Below are 26,537 nucleotides of genomic sequence, written 5' to 3'. Positions count from 1 at the left end.
ATTATTATTGTTTGGTACGCTTTTAATCCTGATATACAACTCACTCTGAAATTTTTAGTTAAAAAAGGAGGACACCTAAGAAATGGAAAGATGTACTATGTCAATAGATGGTTAGTTCTCTCCAAATTTATTTATAAATTCAATGTACCAACCAATCCCGGTATCAGCAGGTTTGTTTTGTTTTGGTGGAACATGGTAAACTGATTCTAAAGAGCAAAGGCCAATTTTGCAAATAGCCATAATTCTCTCTGAGAACAAGAGCAGGTTTCAGAGTGACTTGCTTCACCAGACATCAAGAATTATTATAAACCTACAGTAATTAGGGCAAATTAGGAGAAATAGACTAAAGGATATGAACAGAGAACCCAGAAACAGACTAGGACATACAGAGAAACTTCATCTGTTGTAGATCTGGTATTGCAGATCTCTGGGGAAAGGAAGACCTTTTCAATTTATGGTACTGAGGTAGGTAGGTATTTTATTAGTTTCCTAGGGCTGCTGTAACAAAGTACCACAGACTGGGTAGAAACAACAGAAATATATTGTCTCACAGTTCTGGAGGCTAGAAATCCAAAATCAAGCAAGGTTGGTTCCTTCTGAGGGCTGTGAAGGAAGGATCTGTTCCAGGCCTTTTATACGTCCATCTTCTCTTTGTGTCTCTCCACGTCATCCACCATCTATGCGTGTCTACCACTGGGTCCAAATTTCCCTTTTTATAAGGACACCAGTTATATTAGATTAGGGACCCGTCCTATTCCAGTATGACCTGTCTTAAATCACTACATCTGTAATGACCCTATTTTCTAACAAGGCCACCTTCTGAGGTAATGTAAGGTCGACTTCAATATATGAATTTTGGGGGTGATACAATTCAACCTGTAAGAAATATATGAAAATAAAATGAAATTGGAACCTTATGCCACAAACAGAAATGAAAGTACAGATGCTCCTTGACTTACAATGGTAATGTCATAATAAACCTGCACAAGGTAAAAATATCACAAATTGAAAATGCATTTAATACACCCAACCTATTGAACATTGTAGCTTAGACTCACCTACTTTAAACGTGCTCAGAACACTTAAATTAGCCTACAATTAGGCAAAATCATCTAACACAAAGCCTATTTAAACTGTTGAATATCTCATATACTGCATATCACTAATCCAGGAAAAGATCAAAATTCAAACTATGTCAAAACTGCGATGGTTTCACATAAATGTAAAGTCAAAAAATTGTTAAGTTGAGCTGTGGTAAGTCAGGGACCATCTGTATATTAAAGCTTTAAATATAAAGATAAAACTATAAACTTTCAAAAGATAATACATGAGAATTTCTTTGTGATCTTGAAATAGGGAAAGGTTTTTCAAATGAGAGAGAGTGATTTATGATATGTTACAAGTTAATTGATTTTGGGATGTTAAACCAACCTTGTATTCCTTGAATATATCGTACTTGGATTATGTAAATGCTTTTGGTATGTACTGGATTTTTTTTGTTGTTAATATTTTGTTAAAACTTTTGAAGGTTTTGGAAACTATATTCATAAAGAATACTGATTGCAGTTTTCTTTTCTTTGTCTGCTTTTATTATTAGGGTAGTACTGGTCTCATAGCATGAGATATGGCAGTGTTCCCTTCTTCTGTTTTTTGGAGGACTTTGTGAAGGATTGGTATTATTTCTTCTTTAGATGTTTGGTGGAACGTACCATTGAAGCCACCTGGGCATGGGCTTTCCTTTGTGAGAAGATTTTAAATGACCAATTCAATTTCTTTACTTGTTATAGTTCTATTTATATTTTCTATTTTTTCTTGAATAAGTTTCAGTAATTTGTGTCAAGGATCCTAGGAATTTGTTTATTTAATCTAAGTTTTCTAATTTGTTGGTTTACAGTTGTTCATAGTATGCCTTATTATTTTAATTTCTCTAAGGTTGGTAGTGATGTTACCTCGTTTATACTGATATTTGATAATTTTCTTTTTTTTCTAGTTTAGTCTTGCTAAAGGCTTGTCAGTTATGTTGATCTTTGCAAAGAACCAACTTTTTGTTTCATTATGTTTCTCTTTTCTCTTTCATTGAGTTTTCACTCAAATTCATTATTTCTTTCTGCTTGCATTGGGTTTAATTTGCTCTTTTACTAGATTCTTAAATTGGAAAACTAGATTTTTAATTTGAGTTCTTTTACCATATTGGCTTTTATAACTACATATTTTCCTTTATGTGTGGTTTTAGCTGTATCTAATAAATTTCAATATTTTGTTTGCTTGTTTTCATGCAGATCATAGCATTCATTTTATAATTTCCCTTGTGATTTTTTTAAAACTTAATTTAATTTTATTAATTTTTTTACATTCTACGATGTTGTTGCAAAATAGTTGGGAGGGAGGGGGAGAGGGGAAATGGGAAGGAAATGTCATGGAAGAAGGAGGAAGTAAGAGGGACGGGATTGAGGCCTTCGGCACCCCCCACATTCCCACAGGGGAGACCGGGGGGCTTCCAGCAGTGGCTTGGTCATTGCCGGGCTGGGTGCAGATGTCTGGGGTGTCTGGCAAAAGCCCTTGACTCCCACCTCCCCAGCTTGGGAACCCAAGGCCATTCTTGCTGCCTCTTGATGGTTGTCGCTGGGCTGGGTGCAGGTGGGGGGGACGTGGCCGAGGCCCCCAGCCCTCCACCACCCCAGCGCTTCCTGCTGTGGCTCAGTGGTCGTTGCTTGGGTGGTTGTGCTTGTGGGGGGTGGGAGGGTGGCTGAAGCCCCTGGCCCTCCCCCCTTTCTGATTTGGTAGCCCATGAGACATCCAGTCCTTCTAGGTGTTACACGTGTTCTTTGGTGAAATGAGGCCTTTACTAGTTAATATCAAACTTGGTCTCTTGTTGTAGGTACTTTGTTTTTTCTTAAGTTCTGTGTTGGATTATTTGTTGTTCCCACCACTCAAACGCTGCACTGGAACTAATTTGCTGTCCTTTGCTTACTTCTAAGATGGGGGTACTTCCTGTGGGGACCAGTACTTGAGCTGTGTGGTTGAGCTAAATTGCTGCCTTGCTGCTGATTCCCTGGGTAAGGCTTTTTGTGCAGCTCAGGTTTTAATGGTTGACTTTATATAGGTACCTCTGGGTCTAGTGAAAACCAATGCACCTGGGTTGTGTAGAAACCGTGGTCTGGGCCTGAGTCTTTTCATCAAACTGCACTCCATGCAATTCTGTATTCCTGACCAGTCTCCTCTGAGTGGTCCTGCACTGACTGATTGGGGGGAAGATCAGCTGTCCTTGCTGTGTCCCAGTGTTTTCCTGGTGTGCCATCTCCCCCTCTGCTCGTGCTCCAAACACTTCCCATGGGATGGGCTGTGCTGTGGTCCCTTGTGATGACTCACCAGCCTCTGAGTGGCTCCTTTTTTTCAGTTGTTGTGGCTCCTTGCTCCTGTGTGGGTCCACAGGAACCCTGTTAGTGGTCTTGCTGGCCTGGGCTTCACCAAGGCCCTCTTCTCCCCTGCTGCCTCCAAGCAACTTCATCTGAAAGGCATGGCTGTGGCTGTTGCCAGCTCCTGCTCCACTCACTCAGCAGCTCCAGCCTGGAAACAGTTGGAGGGATTTTTTTCTTTCTGTCATCATGGCTTTTCCCACTTTCATGCCCTCTGTAGGTATCTCCTTCTCTTCCCCTGAGCTCTAGTGGCCCCAGCTCAGCTGTTGTTGCTTTTTTGTAGTTGTAAATTGGTTGATTTGTGGGAGAGAGTGATGCTGGGGACTGTCTATTCCATCATCTTGACTGGAAGTCTCCCTTGTGATTTTTATTTTGATCCATGGGTTATTATTATTTTTTTTTTCTTTTTAGAATTTAACCTTTATTTTAAAAAAATGCTTATCAAAAAATTTCAGAACTCAGTATATTTTCCTTTTCTCCAGTAATCTAGAAACCTAATAAATCAAAAACTGAATCAAATTTTATCTTTTGACAAGATAAGAACACCAAATATCTATTTAAAATTCATGTTGAAAATATAGTCTCAAATAACTCAAACCAAAAGTACTGATCATTGGTTTTCACCAGAATAGTGAGTTCTAAATGAATAAAAATTATTTATATTTTTATGAATAAAAATTGATAATTTTTATGAATAAAAAATTAATAATTTTTATGAGTAAAAAATTTATTAACTTTTAAGAGAAACACTTCTTTTTGTTTCATTAGAAAAATTACCTCTAATGCAGTATATTAATAGAGACATAGTACAATTCTTATTCACCACTTTAATTTTGTAGGTAGAAATAAGAAATTTTATTTTTTCTCCATAGTTCATGTATTGGTCTATGGGGCTTAGAAACAGCAACACTCAAGGGCTGATACCATCATAGATTTTGCTTAAATTTTGAGGCAAGAAAAAATAAAAAAATATTCCACTCAATCACATAGACTGACAGATTTTATTTCAGTAAATGAAAGGCAATTCTAAAATGCAAAATAAAAATGGAATTAAGTCAGCTTTAAAAGAAAATAAAACATACCCACCCAAAATATTTCTACTAAAAGAATTTATGAAGGCTTGGTAATTTACAAGAGATTAAACATGTTATAAAGCAAAAAAAAAAAAAAAAAAGAAAGAAAAAGAAAATGATATGCATTGATTTTAGAAAACTCTAAGCTCACAAATAATTTTTAAAAATCACATGTCATTCTACCACCTGTCTATGCATATAAACATTTCTTTTACACAATATGACCAGGATGATGTTTAATTAACACGTCTATAACTTTATAACTTTTTAAAGCTGTTAGGTGGTTATTGGTACATATTTTTTGGATATGCTACAATTAGTCTGCATTTGTAGTTACAATTACAACTATAAGTAACCATAAAAACAAATGTGGTTCTGAAATTTTAAAAAATGAGCAGGCTGAACATACTATTTAGCAGTAAATATATCGTGAATGTTTCTTCATGCCATTAAGTATTCTTTTTTACTTTCTTAAGTTATTTTTTTTGGCAGCTGACCACTACGGGGATCCAAACCCATGACCTTGGTATTACTAGAACCATTGCTCTCCCCAGTGAGCTAACCAGCCAGCCCTAAATATTCTTTTTAAAATTAAGTTTATTCACTTATTTTTGCTTGACATATAATAATTGTACATATTTATGGAGTACAGTGTAATGTATCAAAATATTCTTCTACATTGTTAAAAATGTATAAAAATAACTTCCTTTCTCATTGCAAAAGCAGCACATGTTCATTTGAGAAAAAATTAATTTAGATAAACAAGATAAACAACAGAAGAAAATTTAAAAGTACACATTCTCACCATCAAGACATAACTTATTATTAACAGTTTGGTATATGTCTTCCTAGACTTTTTCTGTGAGTTTGTATATTTAAAAAAAAAAAGAAGTATCCTACAGTACATATTGTTTTGTGAGCTGCTTTTTTCAATTAATGACGGTGGATCTCTATATATACCATTTAAAATGGCTACATAGTATTCCATTTTAAGGATGTATTATAACTATTGTTGGACATGTAAATTTTTGGTTTTTTAATAACTATGTTGTGATGAACAACAACAAAAAATAGTGTTATTGTAGTATAATTCATTCCTTAAAAAGCTGTGTGTTATAGTCTAGATATAAAAGCCAAAAATTAAGACAGGTATTGCAGTTATGATGTAGCATTAGGGGCTTTTACTTCAGCGAATGAAAAATAATGGTCACAACCCAAATGACTGGGAATTTAATATGAATATATGCATCTTACCTGAGATGTTTATGTTTACTACCAGAGACATCTTGATAATTGCATATTCCTCACAAATTCAGTATAATTGTTGGAAAAAAAAAAAACATCAACTGTGGTTCTGAATACCCATTCATGGTTGACCTCAACAGTGTATCTGATGTAGGAGACTGATAATCTGTGACAGGCAGAAGCCTGTGGTGGTCCTCAGTCCCAAGTGGAAGAGCTAGTGGTGAGGTCATATCAGAAGGCTTCATATCCATAGTTTCTGATACAGAACTTTTAAATATAGAATCTTGCTCACTCGGAGTATGATTTCTTCTACATTGGAATCTAAAGTTTTATCTGCACCAGAGTGGACTTTCATTTTGTGCTTCTGTAAGTTTTTAATGTCCGTATAAGAATTTCCACATAATTCACAGATAAATGATCTTTCTCCTATATGTTTTTGAGAATGAGTGATAAGAGAGCTAGAGACAGCAAACGCCTTCCCACAGGTATCACACACAAGGCTTTTCTCCAGTATGCCTTCAGACGTGATAGGTCAGTGTGCTGGCTTAGGCAAATGTCTGTCCACACCTATCACAGAAATATGGCTTCTCTCCACTATGCTTCCTTGGATGAATCTTGAATTTGCTGGAAGTTGTAAATTGTAAATTGTATATTTTATCCAATTTGTAGGGTTTTTCCTCACCATGATGCATGCAACTATGGAAGACTAGCTGGCATTTCTGAGCAAATACTTTACCACACAATTCACATTTGTATGTCTTTTCACCTGTGTGAGTTCTTGCATGCATTTTCAGCTGGTTACACTGGATAAAATGCCTTTCCACACAAGTGGTAGACATGAGATCTGACTCCTTTATGTATTCTCATGTGCCTTCTCAAGCTGCTAGCTTCTGAAAATACTTTCCCGTACATGTTACACATTGGCTTGGCCTTGGATTACCTTTGATCCAGCTCTTCCGCAAAGGTCTCCAGCTCATAAGGACTCTTGACACTGGCTATATTAGACATGCAGTGCTCTTTTATAGCACAGTTTGGCTGTGATTTTCCACATTTCTGTTTCACTGTAACAGTTGACACAATATCTTGTGCTGGAAAAGTATTTTCCACAACTGATGTCAGCTCGACTTCTGAATTATCATTTCTTTTTGGAACTTGTTCTGCTACAGGCATGGACAGTTTATTTCTATCTGTTTTATTGCAATGTTTTATTCTGTCCTGTTTTTGGGGAGTTCCAAGCCCTCTTCTTTTTTTTTAGTTTGAGATTATTTCTTTGCTAAAGGCCCTAGTTTAGGATTTTCCTGAACTAAATCTGTAGATACTTCTGATTTCTCCCAGTAGTTATAATCTTGTAGAGTAAGAAGACAACTCTGTTGATGCAGTTCAGTGTTTCCAGTAATACTAGATATCTCTATCAAGATTTAATGTTCCTGTGTATATAAACTCCAGTAGTTTCTGAAATCCATCAGCCTTCACTTGACAATGATCAAGAAAGACATAATTCTCAGAAGTGCTTCTGTAGATTGCACCAAAATACTCACTAAACTAGGTGAGCACATTCCTATGAGCTTTAAATTGGAATTCCCCAATCACCATGGTGCAGTCACAAAGAAAACCTGCTTCTCTTTGTTTGTTCAGTCTTTCTAAAAGGGGCTCACAGTGGAGCGAATACTGCATTTTGATATCAGAATGGTATTTTACTCTTGATAACAGCCCAAGGGGGAACACAGTTTCTTCACTCTCTCTCTGCCATCTTGGGAGGATGTCCCCATGGGTTGTTTAGAAGTGTGTTGGGTAGCTTCCAAACTTGTGGTTTTTCTGAATTTCTTTCTGTTTTTTACTTTTATTTTATCATTTCATAATGAAAATATTTTTTGTGGCCCTTTACCAATTTCTCCCTAACCCCTCTTCCCTCTCCCCCTGACCTACCTCTGGTGGCCTCAGTTCCATTCTTTCCTTCTGAAAGTCCAAGGAATTATTATGATCATTGTATCTTTATTTCTTTCTTTCTTTTTTCCACCTCCCACTTATGAGTGAAGACGTGGTGTTTCTCTTTCTGTACCTGCCTTATTTCACTTAACATAATTTTTGCTAAGTTCATACATATTGCTGCAAGTGACAGAATTTCATTCCTTTTTATGGCATAGTAGTATTTCATTATGTATATATACCCCATTTTCCTTATCCATTTGTCCAACGATGGATATTTAGGATGGTTCCAACTCTTAGCTATTGTAAATAGAGCTGTGATAAACATGGGAGTGTGAGTGTCCCTTCTAAATGATGAGTTCCCTTACTTTGGGTATATACCCAGCAGCAAGATTGCTGGATTGTATGGCAGTTCTATCTGTAGTTGTTTGAGAAACTCCATACTGTTTCCTGTAATAGCTGCACTAATTTACAGTTCCACCAACAGTGTAGAAGGGTTTCCCTTTCTCTGCATCGTCACCAGCATTTGTCATTCTCTGTCTTTTTGATGATCACTAGCCTAACTGGTGTGAGAGATTTCTCCAAGTGGTTTTGATTCGCATTTCCCTGATGATTAGTGATGTTGAGCATTTTTTCATGTTTCTGTTGGCCAGTTGTATATCTTCCTTGAGAAATGCCTATTCAGCTTCTTTGCCCATTTTTTGATTGGGTTACTTGTTTTTTTACTGTTAAGTTTTTTGAGTTCTTTGTGTATTCTGGATATTAATCCCTTGTCAGATGCATAGTGTGCAGATATTTTCTCCTATTCTGAAGGTTGTCTTTCCGTTCTGTTAACTGTTTCTTTTTCTGTACAGAAGCTTTTTAGTTTGATGTAATCCCATTTGTTTATTTTTTCTTTTGTTGCCTATGCTTTTGAGGTCTTATTCATAAAGTCTTTGCCCAGCCCTACTTCCTGAACTGTTCCCCTATTTTTCTTTTAGGAATTTTATAGTTTCAAGTCTTATAAGTCTTTAATCCATTTTGAGTTGATTTTGGTATATGGCAAGAGGTATGGGTCTAGTTTCATTCTTCTACATATGGATGCCCAGTTTTTTCAGCACCACTTATTGAAGATGCAGTCTGTTTCCCAATGTATGCTTCTGTTGCCCTTGGCAAATATCAGTTGGCTGTAAGTATATGGGTTGATTTCTGGGTTCTCTGTTCTGTTCCATTGGTCTGAGTGTCTGTTTTTATGCCAATGCTGTGCTGTTTTGGTTACTATAGCTTTGTAGTATAATTTGAAGCCAGGTATTATAATGCTTCTGGTTTTATTTTATTTTATTTTTTTTGGTTGTTCCTGCTTTGGCTATGTGGGGTCTTTTGTTGTTCTATATGAATGTTAGGATTGTTTTTTCTATTTCCATGAAGAACGTCATTGGTATTTTGATGGGGGTTACACTAAAGCTGTAGATAGCTTTGGGTAGTATGGACATTTTCACAGTGTTAATTCTTCCAATCCAAGGGCATGCATGTAATGTCTTTCCATCGTTTTGTGTCCTCTTTAATTTCTTTCAGCAGTGATTTGTAGTTCTCATTGTAGATCTTTCACCTCCTTGGTTAAATTGATTCCTTGGTATTTTATTTTTTTGATGACTATTGTAAATGGGCTTGTTTCTTTTTCTGCTAGTTTGTTATTGGAATATAGAAACACTACTGACTTTTGCATGTTGATTTTGTATCCTGCAACTTTACTGAAATTGTTTATCAGCTCTAAGAGTTTTTTGGTAGAGTCTTTAGGTTTTTCTATCTATAGGATCATGTCATCTGCAAACAGGGACAGTTTAACTTCATCTTTTCCAATCTGGATGCCCTTTATTGCTTTCTCTTGCCTGATTGCTCTGGCTAGTACTTCCAATACTATGTTGAATAGGAGTGGTGAGAGTGGGCATCCTTGTCTTGTTCCTGTTCATGATGATCCATTCAGGATGATATTGGCAGTGGGTTTGTCGTATAGCTTTTATTGTGTTGAGATTCTTTCTATGCCTAATTTCATTGTTATTGGAGAACATACATTGTATGATTTCAGTCATTTTAAGTGTACTGAGACTTGTTTTATGGCCTAGCACATGATCTGTATGGGAGTATTCTCTATGGGTTCTTGAGAAGAATGGGTGTTCTGCTTTTGTTGAGTATTCTATTAGACTGATCAAGTTGGGGGTTTTTGTTTATGTCTTCTATACCTTTTGTCTATTTTCTCTATTCTGTCAATTTTTGCTAGTGTGATATTGAGTCTCTAAATATTGTCAATTCTTAGTTTTTGATTTATGTATTATTTGGGCTTGGTTGGTAGGTACATATATTAGTTTCCTAGAGTACTGACTAAGTACACATACTGGACTACAGTATGCTTTTTTAAAATTATTATTTTAACATTTACTTCTACATGTTTGTGGGGTGTAGTGTGTTGTTTCAATACATGCATATACTGCAGAGTGATTCACTTAGGGTAGAGAGCATAGTTTTGTACTCATTAGTCCACAAATATGTATCTTAAATTATCACAATCTACTTCAGATTAATACTTAGTTACAGTAAGTGACTTTGCTCCAACTCAGTTCCATTCTTTCCTTTCTACTTTGTGCTATTATTTTCTTATATATTACATTTATATATGACATAAATCCACTATTGCTTTATATGATATGTCTTCTAAAGAAGCTAAAAGAAGAAAGGGGAAAAATATGTATTAGTTTTATTTACTACTTTTACCTTAATAGAAACATTCCAAAATAAATAGAAGAGTGTTTAGCATCATCTGGGAATGGGATAATTCCCACACCTTAAAAGTTCTATAGATTTGAGGTTTACACTTTCAAATTCCAGTGTTTTTCACCATATTCCCTTGAAAAACATCTTTTTATGAAATGGATTATACATTTCCCTACCCCTTCAGCAGAAAATTCTGAATTTAAATGGCCTCTTTTGGAATACTCATGGTTGAATATTCAGACATTTTCCATGATTCCTTGAAATGTTACTGAGATGTATAAAGTTTATTATTCTTCAGCTAAAATAACCCAGATTCCTCTGCTTTCTTTTAGCTTTTCTATCAGCATTCAGAGTTCTCTCCTGTGTCACCTGTCATATTTCTCTGTCAGGGTTCCGTCGTCTTGTGATCTGTTATGTTATTTAATGCATATCTGGCAAAATTAAAAGCCTGGAGACGACCCAGTGTCTCCCACCATTAAAGTTCGTAAGTTTTGTACTTGTTTTCCTCATCTTCAGTTGCTGAGTTTGGCTATGTTCTAGATTCTCTGAACACCTGAAATTGGAACTCTAGATAGATGCAATGTAAACTGTATTTTGTTTAGTGACATATTATTATGCTGTATAGAAGCAAAATAAAGTGAACTCATACTATTTCTAAGGTATGCTACATTTGTGGTGGAAAAATATTTAAATTCCGTGTTTCTTCTAGAGTAAGTTACTTCTATGACATCCTCCCACATTATTACTTAATATTTTATTAAAATATTAATATAGCATATTAACAAAAACATTTTTTAAATTTTGGAAAGAATAATACAAAATTCCTTCATGGGTAGCCTATCCATATAATTGAAAAGGATTGTCTGTCTAATAGCGGTTATTCCTCCCTAATATTTCAGCCTCAGTGATATAGCTAGAAGTGTGGGAGAAAGTGCCAAATTTCTTCTTTTTCCTGACACAGGAACCTACTATAGCTGTGCTTCTAGCTTGAGTCACTCTATGTCCTTTTCTTACCACAGTGCCTGCCACATGCTATTTCTACTCATTGCAGTGTAAACCTACCCTACTTTTTAAAAATCCAAATTATATCTTAAAGCTCATAACCTTACCCTTTTTACCACTACTACCCCCAAAACGAAAATAATACAAAAACCTGGAAACAGCTCTCCTCAAAACTCTTATCTTCTTTACAACCTTTTAGAAACACCCCTTTGTATTGCCCTAAGGCCTTCCCACAACCCATTCTCAATGTGTTTTTATATACGTATGAGTCATAGGTTATTATTCTCCTTACACAGTGCTGTGGGTCAAATGTGTCCCCCCCAAATTCATGGAAACTTAGTCTCCATTGAAACAGTGTTTAAGAGGGTAGGAAATCCAGTTATGGTAATTGAAAGGTAGGGCCTTTAAGAAGTGATTGAATCCAAGAACGATGCCTTGGTGAATGGATTGATCTATTCATGGAGTAATAGGTTCATGGTTTAATGGGTGGTCATGCGTGTGGTTGTGATGGTTTTATAAGGAGAGCGAGTGAGCAGGTTAGCTCTCTCTTGTTCAGCCCATTTTCCCCATGTGATACCTGGCCTCTCTGTAAAGAGTCACCACCCACAAGAAGGCCCTTACCAAATGTGTTCCTTGGACTTTGGACTTCGCAGCCTCCAAAATTGTAAGAAGCAAATTTCATTTCTTTATAATTACCCAGTTTCTAGTATTCTGTTATAAGCAACAGAAATGGACTTATACACCCAGTGCACCTTTTGTGCTTTTTTGCCTATAGAATCCTAGTTTCAGGAGTAAACTGTATCCTTTACAACAGTGTCTTTTGAAGTGTGGTGCATAGAAAACACAATCTGTATCAGAATTCCCTGAGGTCCAGGTAATAAATAAGCACATTTATTCATTCACTTATTCAATAAATATTTATCGAGTACCTATTCTGTATTATCCTAGTGATTCAGTGTTGTTTGACGGAAGAGGAAGACCCCCACCTTAATTTCAAAACATTGAGGAAAAGATGGACTTTATTTTTATTTTATTTTATTTTTAATATGGGTTTTTTTTCTTTTTTTTGTAGCTGGCCGGTATGGGGATCAGAACCCTTGACCTTGGTGCTAGCACCACACTCTAACCAAATGAGCTAACTGGCCAGCCCAGGGTAGACTTTATAATAAATGGTATTGGCTAGGCATATGAAAAAAATAACCTTAGGTCGCTTTTTCATAGGAGAAACTAAAGATCAGATACCTAAATACAAAAAAGTGAAACAAGTACTAGAAGAAAACATTAGAAAATTTTTGCGTAATCTGGGAGTGGGAAAAACTTTCCCAACTGTGACTCGAAATTAAAAAGCAATTAAAGGACTGATCACTTTGATTACATAAAAATAGATAACTTTCACATGGCAAATCATATCAGAAGCAAAGTTGGAAGACAAATGACAAACTAAATAAAAATATTTGGAATTTAAAACATAGAGAGATAGCTAGTTTACCTCATTTATAAAGAATTCCTAAAATAATTGTAAAAAGATAAACCCAACAATCTAATAGAAAAATGGGCAACAATTCAACAGTTCACAGTAAAATAAATGTCAGGTCCCTTACACATGTGAAAATATATTCAACCTCAACCTCAGTCATGATAAAAGAAATATAAACTACACTGAAATTCCATCTCAACCTTTCAGATTGGTAAAATGGCAAAAATTTTCAATCTGTAACAATTGAAAAGACGTTGAAATAAATGACCCTAGTGTATGCCAAGTTGATGGCATAGCCACACAAATAAAATAATTAACTTTAAAGTGTTATTTTGATTGTCTGTTCCTAGTAGGATATGTTCTATGGATAAGAGAACCAGAAGAAATCTTAAACTTTTTTTACTAGTCTTATTTTTTAGGTTATATTGGTATAGTTCTTTTGAAATTATTATGGGTATGTTATAGAGTAAGCAATATGTAATTGTTAATGTCATCAAGATCAAAAATTTTAATATAAAAGAAAAAGAGATGCAAGTGTAAAATCAATAAAAAGTAGAAAAGCACAGAATCAGCCTGACAATGGTACCTTTTTAATGTCAGAAACTTAATTTTTTTCATGTCCCAATTGTTGATGAATATTTTGGTTATGAATCTGCACCTAAACAAATTTGCAAGTGATAGCATGTAAAGCAAAATGATTTATCATGAGGAATTTAATTACTAAGGAAACCAGAATATTTCTCCTTTCTGGCCAGCATTTTCTCTCTCAGCTAAAACTGTATGGGAAACTAAATATAGGCAAAAAGTCATTTTATGGCGACATTGATTTAGAATAAAAGGGAGAGTTGAATAATCTTAATTCATTGAGCAATATTTGTTCAGTGTCTGTACTCTTCTAGGTTCTGGGGATATAGAGGCAACCAAAAGAGACAAGGTCCCTGTCCTTGTGGAATGACATGTAAATTCCAAAGGATCCTAATGGCTGTGTTAGCCTGAAGCTTCTCTTTCCAGTACAGAGAAATAGAATGCCTTCCACTTAAATCAGAACATTCATATTTATGGGGCGGAGCATCCTCTTTTGTAGGTCTTTTGGGGACACACTGTCAGATGCTTACTTTCTGTGCTTCTCTTTTATAGTCTTTGTGCTGACCGTCCGCTGTCAATCCTTTCTGCAAAGGACAGTCTTAAACATGACAATAGTGTCTTAAAAATTGACCACAGTCACCATAGTTGGAATTTGAAGATTCTTCTCAAATTATTACTTGGGATGTTATTTTAGAGATGGCTGATCTAATTCATTTCAGAGCAATTTTTAAAAATTTTTTAATTTCCTAATTTGATTTATTTGAAATGTATTTATTATACATATTTGTGGGGTACACTGTTCTACATGGGGTATAGGGGCATACAGGTGTACAACGTATGATCAAATCAGGGTAATTAGCGTATTCATCATTGCAAAGCTTAATCATTTTTCTGTGATGAGGATGTTCTATCTCCTCTTTTCTAGCCATTTGATAACATGCAGTAAATTGTTGTTAATTATAGATGCCCAGCAACTGTACACCCATATAACTTATTTTACCTATGGCTAGCGGTGGAAAAAAATAAAAATAAAAAAGCAAAAGAGGAAATCCAAATGGCTGTAAGGATATGAAAATATGCCTGACCTTATTAGTAACCAAGAAAATGAAGATTAAAACCACATAAGAAAAAAATCACACACCCATTATTTTTCGTTTTGAGCTGTAATGTGTCCATTAACCTACCTTTTACTATATCCCCTCCCCTTACATTTCCTCCTTTCTTGCCTCTAGTGACCACAGTTCTGCTCTCTCCTTCTGAAAATTCAACTTATTGTTTCTTTTTTCTTTTTCTTTCTCTTTTTCTCTCTGTCTTTCTTTCTCCCTCTCACTTTATGAATGAGGACATGTGATATTTCTCTTTCTGTGCCTGGCTTATTTCACTTAACATAATTTTCTCCAAGCTCATCCATGTTGATAATTTCACAACTTCTTTCTTTAAATTCTTGAAGTACCTTGACACACTGACTTCAGGAAAAAGAAATAAACAAAATGTCATTCTTGTTAACTTAGTGTTTGTCCAGAGCGATTAAAGTTCTCTAGAGATTAGAAGTTAAAAAAGGGGAAGGAGAAGAGAAAGAAGGGGCGGAGACATTTTTCATAACAGAGAAAGAGGAAAAGAGCTAGAAAGTTTAGTGCTTCCTTTTTTGTTTTTAATCTTTGTGTAAGTTATCACAGTAGTGTGTTGCCAGTTACAGCTGGAAATCATCATTTCTGCCAGAGGCTAACGATAATGGCTGGAGAAAAGAAGTGAGACTAAAGGGCTCACGATATGAAACTGGAAGTTGAATTCACAGAGGAATGCTTGCTCCCCCAATCCACCTTGCTACAACCCATTGCTCTGTGGTGCTGGGAAGAAGTTGCCTCTCATCTCCCTCCCTGCCTTTGTTTCTGGCAGCGGGCCATGTCACCTGTAGTGGCAGCGTATCTGAAAAACAGCATCTCTGCTACAGGTTTTGTTCTGCTTCTGGATGCTTTCATGCAACTCTGCACGGGGTTACCTGATAAATGACTACTTATTGTGGTGTTTACTTCTGTTTGATTTGCCAGTAACTGGTGTATATCCAACAAATTTTTTTCCAACAAACAATTTTGTGTATATTGGCAAATTTCCTTCATTGTGGTTACCAGAGAGTGACCTTTCCCTCCCCAAAAAAAGAAAAAAGAGAAAGGAAGAAGAGGATGGCCACATGCTTTTCAAGCATGACTTATTTTTTATGGTTTCGTTGATTCCTTTCATTCCATATTTTAGAATTCTCATTTGAAAATGAAGAAATGATAGCATATATATCAAAGTGCTTGCAGTACTAGGAAACCATGAATAGCTGTATAAGGATTTTATAAATATGAAAAGGTAGGCCATTTCTTTCTGCATTAACAGTTATTCCAAAAAAGTGTTAGGGTGCTTTCTATAAAAGGTAGATATTCTGGTTTCAAGATGGCGGCGGCTGCGGCAGCTGGCGCGGAGTAGCTGAGGTGGAAAAGGTGGCCACTGGGCCTCAGGCAGCCGGGAAACTTGTGGACCTTCCTCTGGCCATCTCTTAAGGGAGGACTGCTGCTGCTGGCCGGTCATGGGGGCTCAACGCCACTTTGCCCCCGGCAGGAGAGGCTGCCTCATTTACAGGCAACAGCTTTGAAGTGTGGAGCAGGAAAAGAACTGATTCTTAGCTGCAAAAGCGATTCTTGAAACAGGGAACACGGCGCCAGGGCTGCTGTGGATACAGCCAGGATCCTGGAGGCTGGGGCCGCACTGAAGGCGGCCAGCTGCCCTATTCAGGATTCGAGGTTTCAGGCCGGCATTAAAGAAGATTCCTGGGAGCGCCCGAGTGGCGCCGCGACTGAACAGCCCGAGGCGGCAGCGCCGAGAACACGGAAGGCAACAAACCAGAGACAGAGCGAGCGCCCGACCTGGCACAGCACTGTGAGTGATCCCTGGCACAGCTCTGTTCGGGGGGTGGATGCCCACGCGGCTCCCGCCTGCACCACCAGGCCACTCACTGCCCCCGTGCTGCCTCCATTTTCCCAGGTGCGGGCAGCTCCGCCCTGCTCAGCCATCACTGAGCCCATTTGCTTGGCCTGGCACGGGGCTTTCCAGACCCTGCGGGCCGGCCTCCTCTCCCACTCCCTCCGCGGTTCTCTGGTGGGGCTGGGGGTGTGGGGCATCCCGACCAGTGTTGGGAGGGCTAGGAAGTACGGGCGGGCCGACTGTCACTCCACCACACCCTGGACTCCGGCCCGGTAAACTTCCTGTTACTGGGAGGCAGATACCATCTCTGCGACCACCAGTTTGGAAAAAAGCCTAACGAATTTCTGGTTGGGAATAGTGTGGTAGGAGAGTTCCCAGGTCCGCTTGAACCTGCCGGAGAGCAGGCTGCAGGCGGGCGCTAGACTCAGTTTATACCGGGGGGATACAAAGGTGAACAAGACCCGAGAAAGATCTACACAGTGCTACAAAGGCACCCAGAGAGACCGGTCGTCTGTGCCTAGCAGAAACCTGGTAGACTTCCTGGGCGAGGCGGTGCTGAGCAGGGTCTTGAAGGCCCAGCTGATAGACGAGGGGTGCAGAAGACACACCCCAGCCCAGCACAGTGTGCACAGAGTGGGGAGACGTGTGGCCAGGGAGGCGGAGACTCGACAGAAACCACACACCCGGTGGGGTCGCCACTGCACGATCCAACAGCCTGGGCCAGAGCACACGGAACGGGGAGAAGTCCTGTACAGAAAGTGAAAGCTCAACAGAGATCACACACCCTGTGGTACGTGATCCACCAGCCCAGCAGAATACAAGCTGACCAGAAAGGTGGATCCCCGGAGAAGCCCAAGACCCGAGGCAACCACACACACAAGACACTAGAGGCCAACTGAGCAGTCACGGCGGGAGCCATACCAAATTGGCAACCACAGCAACATCCTAGTTAGTCATTAGTCTCAAACCGGTGGACTGTGAAACCCCCTGCCACAATGAATAAACACCAAAAAAAAGACACCAGAAATACAAAAAATCAAGAAAGTACACCACCAAAAGTTAATAAATCTCATACTCTAGATCCTATAGAACAAGAAGCCCTTGAAATAACTGACAAGGAATTTTGAGTGATAATTCTAAGGAAACTGAATGAGATACAAGAAAATTCAGCTAGACATCATGATGAAATGAGGAAAAGTATACAGGATCTGAAAGAGGAAATATACAAGGAAATCAATGTCCTGAAAAAAAATGTAGCAGAACTTGCTGAACTGAAGAAGTTATTCAGCGAAATAAAAAACACAACAGAGAGTTTAACCAGCAGGCTTGTCGAAGTTGAAGAGAGAACCTCTGAACTTGAAGATGGGCTGTTTGAAATAACACAAGCAGACAAAAAGAAAGAAAAAAGAATCAAGGACATGGAAGAAAATCTGAGAGAGATATCAGACAACCTCAAGCGCTCAAATATCCGAGTCATGGGTATTCCAGAAGGGGAGGAAAATGGAGATTCCATTGAAAACATATTCAACAAAATAGTGGCAGAAAACTTCCCAGGTATAGGAAAAATCACAGATCTTCAGATCCAGGAAGCTCATCGATCTCCAAACGTATTCAACCCAAAAAGGCCTTCTCCAAGACATGTCATAGTCAAATTGGCAAAACTCAGAGACAAAGAGAGAATCTTAAAAGCTGCAAGAGAGAAGCGTCAAATCACCTATAAGGGAGCCCCAATCAGGTTAACATCAGACTTTTCATCACAAACCCTAAAAGCTAGAAAGGAATGGGATGATATTTTCAAAATACTAAAAGACAAAGATTGCCAGCCAAGAATACTCTACCCTGCAAGGCTATCCTTCTGAAATGAGGGGCAAATAGTATATTTCTCAGACAAACAAAAACTGCGGGAGTTCACTACCACAAGACCACCCTTACAAGAAATCCTCAAGGGAGTACTGGGTTTGGTTCCTGAAAAATAACTACCACTGCCATAAAAACCTAAGAAAAATCTAAACCCGCTAGTACAATAAAAATGGCATTCATGAAGAGAAAACAAGCTAACAAAAACACTATCTACAACCTAAGGAACCAACAAACAAAGAAACCAAACAGTAAATCAGAAAGCAAGGAACAAAAGACACCTAAGACAACCAAACAACCAATAAAATGCTAGGAATAAATCAACACCTTTCAATAACAACTCTTAATGTTAAAGGCTTAAATTCCCCAATTAAAAGACACAGACTGGCTGACTGGATCAAAAAGCAGGACCCAACTATATGCTGCCTACAAGAGACCCACCTCACCCATAAAGATTCACACAGACTAAGAGTGAAAGGATGGAAAAAGATTTACCATGCAAACAGAAAAGAAAAACGAGCTGGAGTGGCTATTCTTATATCTGACAAAATAGACTTTAAACTAAAAACCATAAAAAGAGACAATGAGGGACACTACTTAATGATAAAAGGACTGATCCATCAAGAAGACATAACAATCATAAATATGTACGCACCCAATGTTGGAGCAGCCAGATTTATAAAACAAACTCTATTAGACCTAAAGAAGGAAATAGACACTAATACCATAATAGCAGGGGACCTGAACACTCCACTGTCAATATTAGACAGATCATCTAGGCAAAGAATCAGTAGAGAAACACAAGATCTAAACAAGACTCTAGACCAATTGGAATTGGCAGATATCTACAGAACATTCCACCCAACAACCTCAGAATATTCATTCTTCTCATCAGCACATGGATCTTTCTCCAGGATAGATCACATATTAGGTCACAAATCAAGTCTCAATAAATTCAAAAAAATTGGAATTATCCCATGTATCTTCTCAGACCACAATGGATTAAAACTAGAAATTAATAACAAACAAAACTCTGGAAACTATACAAACACATGGAAATTAAACAGCATTCTACTTAATGACATATGGGTCCAAGAAGAAATCAAGCAGGAAATCAAAAAGTTTATTGAAACTAATGAAAACAATGACACATCATACCAAAACCTGTGGGATACTGCAAAAGCAGTATTGAGGGGAAAATTTATTGCATTAAATGCTCACTTCAGAAGAATGGAAAGATGGCAAGTGAACAACCTAACACTTCACCTTAAAGAACTAGAAAAACAAGAACAATCCAATCCTAAAGTTAGCAGACGGAAAGAAATCATTAAGATCAGAGCAGAACTTAATGAAATTGAAAACCAAAAAACAATTCAAAAGATCAACGAATCAAAAAGTTGGTTTTTTGAAAAGATAAATAAAATTGACAAACCATTAGCATGGCTAACAAAAAAAAGAAGAGAGAAGACTCAAATAACAAAAATTAGAAATGAAAAAGGCGATATTACAACTGATTCATCTGAAATACAAGGAATCATTCGAGACTACTATAAACAACTATACGCCAACAAATTTGAAAATCTGGAGGAAATGGATAAATTTCTGGACACACACAAGCTCCCAAAACTGAACCGTGAAGACGTAGAAAATTTGAACAGACCAATAACAATAAAGGAGATTGAAGCTGTTATCAGAAGGCTCCCAACAAAGAAAAGCCCAGGACCAGATGGATTCACAGCAGAATTTTACCAAACATTCAAAGAGGAATTGACACCGATTCTTTACAAACTATTCCAAAAGATTGAAACGGACGCAAATCTCCCAAACTCATTCTATGAAGCAAACATCATCCTGATACCAAAACCAGGTAAAGATATAACCAAAAAAGAAAACTACAGGCTGATATCCTTGATGAATATAGATGCAAAAATCCTCACTAAAATACTAGCAAACAGAATACAGCAACACATACGAAAAATTATTCATCACGATCAAGTGGGATTCATCCCAGGGATGCAAGGTTGGTTCAACATACGCAAATCAATAAATGTGATACACCATATTAATAAACTCAAACACAAGGACCATATGATCATCTCTATAGATGCTGAAAAAGCATTTGATAAAGTTCAGCACTCATTCATGACAAAGACCCTCTATAAGTTAGGTATAGAGGGAAAGTATCTCAACATAAGTAAAGCCATATATGCCAAACCCACTGCCAATATCATCCTGAATGGGGAAAAGCTGAAAGCTTTTCCTTTAAGAACAGGAACTAGACAAGGATGCCCACTCTCACCACTCCTATTCAACATAGTGTTGGAAGTACTAGCCAGAGCAATCAGAGAAGAGAAGGAAATAAAGGGCATCCAGATTGGAAAAGATGAAGTCAAACTGTCCCTGTTTGCAGATGACATGATCCTATATATTGAACAGCCTAAAACCTCTACAAAAAAACTGTTGGAATTGATAAATGATTTCAGCACAGTAGCAGGATACAAAATCAACACACAAAAATCAGTAGCATTTCTTTTCTCCAATAGTGAACATGCAGAAGGAGAAATCAAGAAAGCCTGCCCATTTACAATAGCCACCAAAAAAATAAAATACTTAGGAATTGAGTTAACCAAGGAGGTGAAAAATCTCTATAATGAGAACTACAAACCACTGCTGAGAGAAATTAGAGAGGATACAAGAAGATGGAAAGATATTCCATGCTCTTGGATTGGAAGAATCAACATAGTGAAAATGTCCATACTACCCAAAGTGATATACAAATTCAATGCAATCCCCATCAAAATTCCAAAGACATTTTTCTCAGAAATGGAAAAAACTATTCAGACATTTATATGGAACAATAAAAGACCACGCATAGCCAAAGCAATGCTGAGCAAAAAAAATAAAGCTGGAGGCATAACACTACCTGACTTTAAGCTATACTACAAAGCTATAATAACCAAAACAGTATGGTACTGGCATAAAAACAGACACACTGACCAATGGAATAGAATAGAGAATCCAGAAATCAACCCACACACTTACTGCCATCTGATCTTTGACAAAGGCACCAAGCCTATTCACTGGGGAAGGGACTGCCTCTTCAGCAAGTGGTGCTGGGATAACTGGATATCGATATGCAGGAGAATGAAACTAGATCCATACCTCTCACCGTATACTAAAATCAACTCAAAATGGATTAAGGATTTAAATATACACCCTGAGACAATAAAACTTCTTAAAGAAAACATAGGAGAAACACTTCAGGAAATAGGACTGGGCACAGACTTCAAGAATACGACCCCAAAAGCACGGGCAACCAAAGGAAAAATAAACAAATGGGATTATATCAAACTAAAAAGCTTCTGCACAGCAAAAGAAACAATTAAAAGAGTTAAAAGACAACCAACAGAGTGGGAGAAAATATTTGCAAAATATACATCTGACAAAGGATTAATATCCAGAATATATAAGGAACTCAAACAACTTTACAAGAAGAAAACAAGCAACCCAATTAAAAAATGGGCAAAAGAGCTAAGTAGGCATTTCTCTAAGGAAGATACCCAAATGGCCAACTGACATATGAAAAAATGCTCAACATCACTCAGCATCCGGGAAATGCAAATCAAAACCACATTGAGATACCATCTAACCCCAGTTAGGATGGCTAAAATCCAAAAGACTATGAACGATAAATGCTGGCGAGGCTGCGGAGAAAAAGGAACTCTCATACATTGTTGGTGGGACTGCAAAATGGTGCAGCCTCTATGGAAAATGGTATGGAGGTTCCTTAAACAATTGCAAATAGATCTACCATACGACCCAGCCATCCCACTGTTGGGAATATACCCAGAGGAATGGAAATCATCAAGTTGAAGGTATACCTGTTCCCCAATGTTCATCGCAGCACTCTTTACAATAGCCAAGAGTTGGAACCAGCCCAAATGCCCATCATCAGATGAGTGGATACGGAAAATGTGGTACATCTACACAATGGAATACTACTCAGCTATAAAAACGAATGAAATACTGCCATTTGCAACAACATGGATGGACCTTGAGAGAATTATATTAAGTGAAACAAGTCAGGCACAGAAAGAGAAATACCACATGTTCTCACTTATTGGAGGGAGCTAAAAATTAATATATAAATTCACACACACACATACACACACACACACACAAACCGGGGGGGGGGGAGAAGATATAACAACCACAATTGTTTGAAGTTGATACAACAAGCAAACAGAAAGGACATTGTTGGGGGGGAGGGGGGGAGGGAGAAGGGAGGGAGGTTTTGGTGATGGGGAGCAATAAAAAAATAAAATAAAATAAAATAATAAATAAATAAAATAAAATGAGTCCCTTAGCAGGGAGCCCGACACATGGCGAGCACACATGTATGTTGGGGGATGTTTTGAGGGGGCATACTCCATAGTCCAGGACTTGTGACCTGGAGAAAGAGGGCAAAGTCTTTGTAGAATAATTATCGACCAAGCATGATTTTGAAGGAAGAGTTTGTCAGATGGATAAGAGGTAAAAAGGCATTCAAGACAGAAGTCATGTTATATTTAAAAGTACTTGGTGGGAACTAGAATGGCTTCTTCTGGGAAGAGCCAGGATGTTTTGGCTAAAGTAGAGCAGAAGAGCGAGGAGGAAATGTTGGCTCTCTCAAGAGCAGGTGTCAATGTTTACCTGGACGTCACCACTGTGGCCTATGTCGCTGGGCCCAGAAGGCTCTTGTTGACATGCAGAGGTGTAACTCAGGAGGGATGAGAAGCACATTTCTCTTTTTGCACCCAGGATGATGACAGCTTGGGTGAGTTTGTCCTTGAGTGTTCTGGCCCTGGGAACACCCCTCCCTTCTTTAGAGAACAAGACCCTGGAACATTGGCAATTTTTGCCAATAGTTAGTATTGTTTGTTGTGTTTAATTTTAGCAACATTAGTAGGTGTGAAATGCATATCTCATTGTGGTTTTGATATGCATTTCTCTAATGACTAATGATGTTGAGCATAATTTCAAGAGCTTTTTGTCTATTTGTATATCTCCTATGAAGAAATGCCCATTCAAATTGCTTGCCTTTTTTAAAAAATTGGGATGTCATTTTAATACTGAGTTATAAAAGTTTCTTTTTTAAAAAAATATTTTAGATTCCAGTCCCTTGTTCTATATATGATTTGCAAATATTTTTTCCCATTCTGTAGGTTGTTTCTCATTCTCTTAATGGCATCATTTAGAGCATGGACATTTAAAAGTTTGATTAGTCCAATTTATCTGTTTTTCTCTTTTGTTGGTGCTCTCTAAGAAACCCAATCCAAGACCATAGAGATTTACTTCTACAGTTTCTTCAAAGATTTTCATAATTTTAGCTCTTAAGTTTGATCTTTGAATCACTTTGCATTAATTTTTGTATACGATATGAAATAAGGATACACATTTATTCTTTCGCATGTGGATATCCAGTCATCTCCAAACCCTTTGTGAAAAAAAATGTTATTTCCTTTTGAATTATCTTGGCACTTGCTGTAGATTGATTGAATTGGGTCCCCCAAATTTCATCTATTGGAAGCTTAATATCCATTGTAACTGTTGAGGGTGGGAAATCTGTGATGGTAATTGAAAGGTGGGGCCTTGAGGAGGTGATTAGATTGTAGGACCATGCCATAGTGAATGGATTAAAAATTATGGTCAGGGGTGTGGTTCTGATGGCTTTAAAAGGAAAGAGAGTAGAGTCTGTCTCTCTCTCTGCTCTCTCTGCTTCCACCATCTTGCATTGTGAGACCCCTGGGTCACTATTGTCACCACCAGATGGACTTTGGACTTCTGAGCCTCTGAAACTGTAAGCAATAAATTTCATTTTCTTATCAAAAAATAAATAAATAAATAAATAAAATAAAAGGTAGATATTCTAATTCTCGTTTTTAAGCAAAGGTAAATTTAGTTTTCATTATTTTTATAATATTAAATAATATATTTTGTTAAATGCCAAGGCTGTAATTTTATTTGACATGGAAATTTATATCTCAAATTTTTCTGAGGCATTTTGTATTTGTAGCTTATATCAGTTCCTGAATTTTTGTTTAGTTTCTTCTCCCCTTTATCTTTCTTTTTTCCATTTTATATTTTGATTTTTCTTTGTTTATATACTTATGTCCTTCTAAAAAATATTTTATTTCCAACAGTATTCTAATGCATTATTTTTAAAATAAGTTCTTTTTTTATGTTCTATTTGAGAATAGTGTTAAACTTACAAAAGCTTGCAAATATAAAAACAGTGCACAGAATACTCATACTCTTTATCCACATTCACTATTGTTAACATTTTGCCCACCTTTTTTTATTTGAGTTTTCTCCCTTCTCCCTCATTCTTTCTCTCCCTGTATGTGTGTGTGTGTATGTGTATGTGTGTGTGTGTGTGTATGTATATGTATATATATAGAGAGAAAGAGAGAGTCGTTTTTCAAAATCATTTTTGAAAATTCCAACCTATACTTCCAAAAATAAATATATCCCAAGAAATTAAAATGTAGAACCTTCAATTGCAAAAGAAACATGGTTGGAGAATGTGTGTGTGTGTGTGTGTGTGTGTGTGTGTGTGTACATGAGGGTACTTAAAAAAGTTTGCTGAAAAATAGAATTAAAAGATAATATGAATCTTTCCATGAACTTTTTGAAGCACCCTCATATATATGTGATTTGTATATATACACACCCACACACACACATACATGCATGCACATAATATTTTTACTGAATCATTTAAGAGTAAGTTACATACTTTATGGGCTTTTATCCCTAAATACTTCAGTATATATCTCCTAAGAATAGGAACATTATCTTACTTAACTACAGTACAGTTAAATTTACGTTCATGCAATACTTTTGTCTAATATACTCTCCTTATATCAATTTTGTTAGTTGACCAAATAATGTCCTTCACAGAATTTTTACCTTAAAATATAGGACCCAGTAGAGGGTAAGTTATTGCTTTTAGTTGCCATGTAAATTCTTAGAAGTTGTTTTTCCTGTAACCTTATTTGTGTTAGTTTCCTGGAGCTGCCATAATAAAGTACAACAAACTGGGTAGCTTAAACAACAGAAATCTATTATCTCACAGTTCTGGAGGATGGAAGTCTGAGATCAAGGTGTTTGTAGGGTTTTGTTCCCTCTGAAGGTGACAGAGAAGGATCAATTGTAAGCCTCTGTCCTGGCTTCTGGTAGGAGCTTGGTTTATGGCAGCATAACTTCACTCCTCACATGATGGTCTCCCTGTATGTGTGTCTATGTCTACGTTCAAATTTTCCCCTTTTTATAAGGACACCAGTCATACTGGATTAGGATCCACCCTAATGACTTCATTTCAATCTGATTACCTCTGTGTCCAAATAAGGTCATATTCTAAGGTACTGGAGTTTAGGACTACGACATATAGAGTTGCGTTGAAGGGGGTACAATTCAACCCTTAAAGCCCATTTAATTACTTATCTTTTCCAAGACATTCTTTCAAACAGACTTTTTATGATATCCTTTCATCTATTTTCATTAAGCTGTGTATTAGTCTGTTTCTGTTGCTTATATCAAAATACTTGGAACTGGGTAATTTATAAGAAAATGAAATTTATTGCTTACAGTTTCTGGGGCTGGGAAGTGCAAAGTCCATCTGGTGGAAGCAACAGTGACCCAGGGGTCTCACACTGCAAGATGGTGGAAGCAGAGAGAGCAGAGAGAGAGAGAAAGAGAGACAGAGATAGATTCTCCTCTTCTTTTAAAGCCCTCAGAACCACGCCCCTGACCACCGTTTTTAATCCATTCAGTACTGCACGGTCCTACAACCCAATCACCTCTGCAAGGCTCTACCTTTCAATTACTATAATAGGATTTCCCACCGTCTTAACCGTCACCGTGGGGCTGTTTCTAATACATAATACTTGGGGGACACAGTTCAAGTTTTGGTGAGTTTTGGGGGGACATGATTCAATCCACTGCAAGCTGTATCACAGTTATTCAGTTATGGTGTACACCAGAGAATAATATACGGTGGATTCTGTTTCATATCACTTTTAAAAGTAAAATGGTATAAGTTATGATCCAGATATCTTGAAGAAATTTAATCTGCGTCTCAGCAGATGATCACTTGTATATTTTTCTGGATCATCCTGAGAACATTGTACTTGGCACCATAGGAAAGCATATAAAATAACTATTTTTCTTTAAGTGATATCAAGATACTTATAAATTGGATAC

The 26,537-nt window shown here is 37.2% G+C and overlaps 1 protein-coding gene and 1 pseudogene across 6 annotated transcripts in view; one reads left to right on the top strand and one right to left on the bottom strand.

The window, feature by feature from the left end:
• Positions 1 to 26,537, top strand: part of LRBA (LPS responsive beige-like anchor protein) — a 754,439-nt gene that overhangs the window by 597,374 nt on the left and 130,528 nt on the right. The window lies entirely within an intron of this gene.
• On the bottom strand, positions 5,794 to 7,408 carry LOC134386341 (myoneurin-like; annotated as a pseudogene).

The sequence above is a fragment of the Cynocephalus volans genome, chromosome 9, assembly GCF_027409185.1.
Source record: "Cynocephalus volans isolate mCynVol1 chromosome 9, mCynVol1.pri, whole genome shotgun sequence".
Classification (NCBI taxonomy): domain Eukaryota; kingdom Metazoa; phylum Chordata; class Mammalia; order Dermoptera; family Cynocephalidae; genus Cynocephalus; species Cynocephalus volans.
This window is presented reverse-complemented; position numbering and strand designations above follow the sequence as displayed.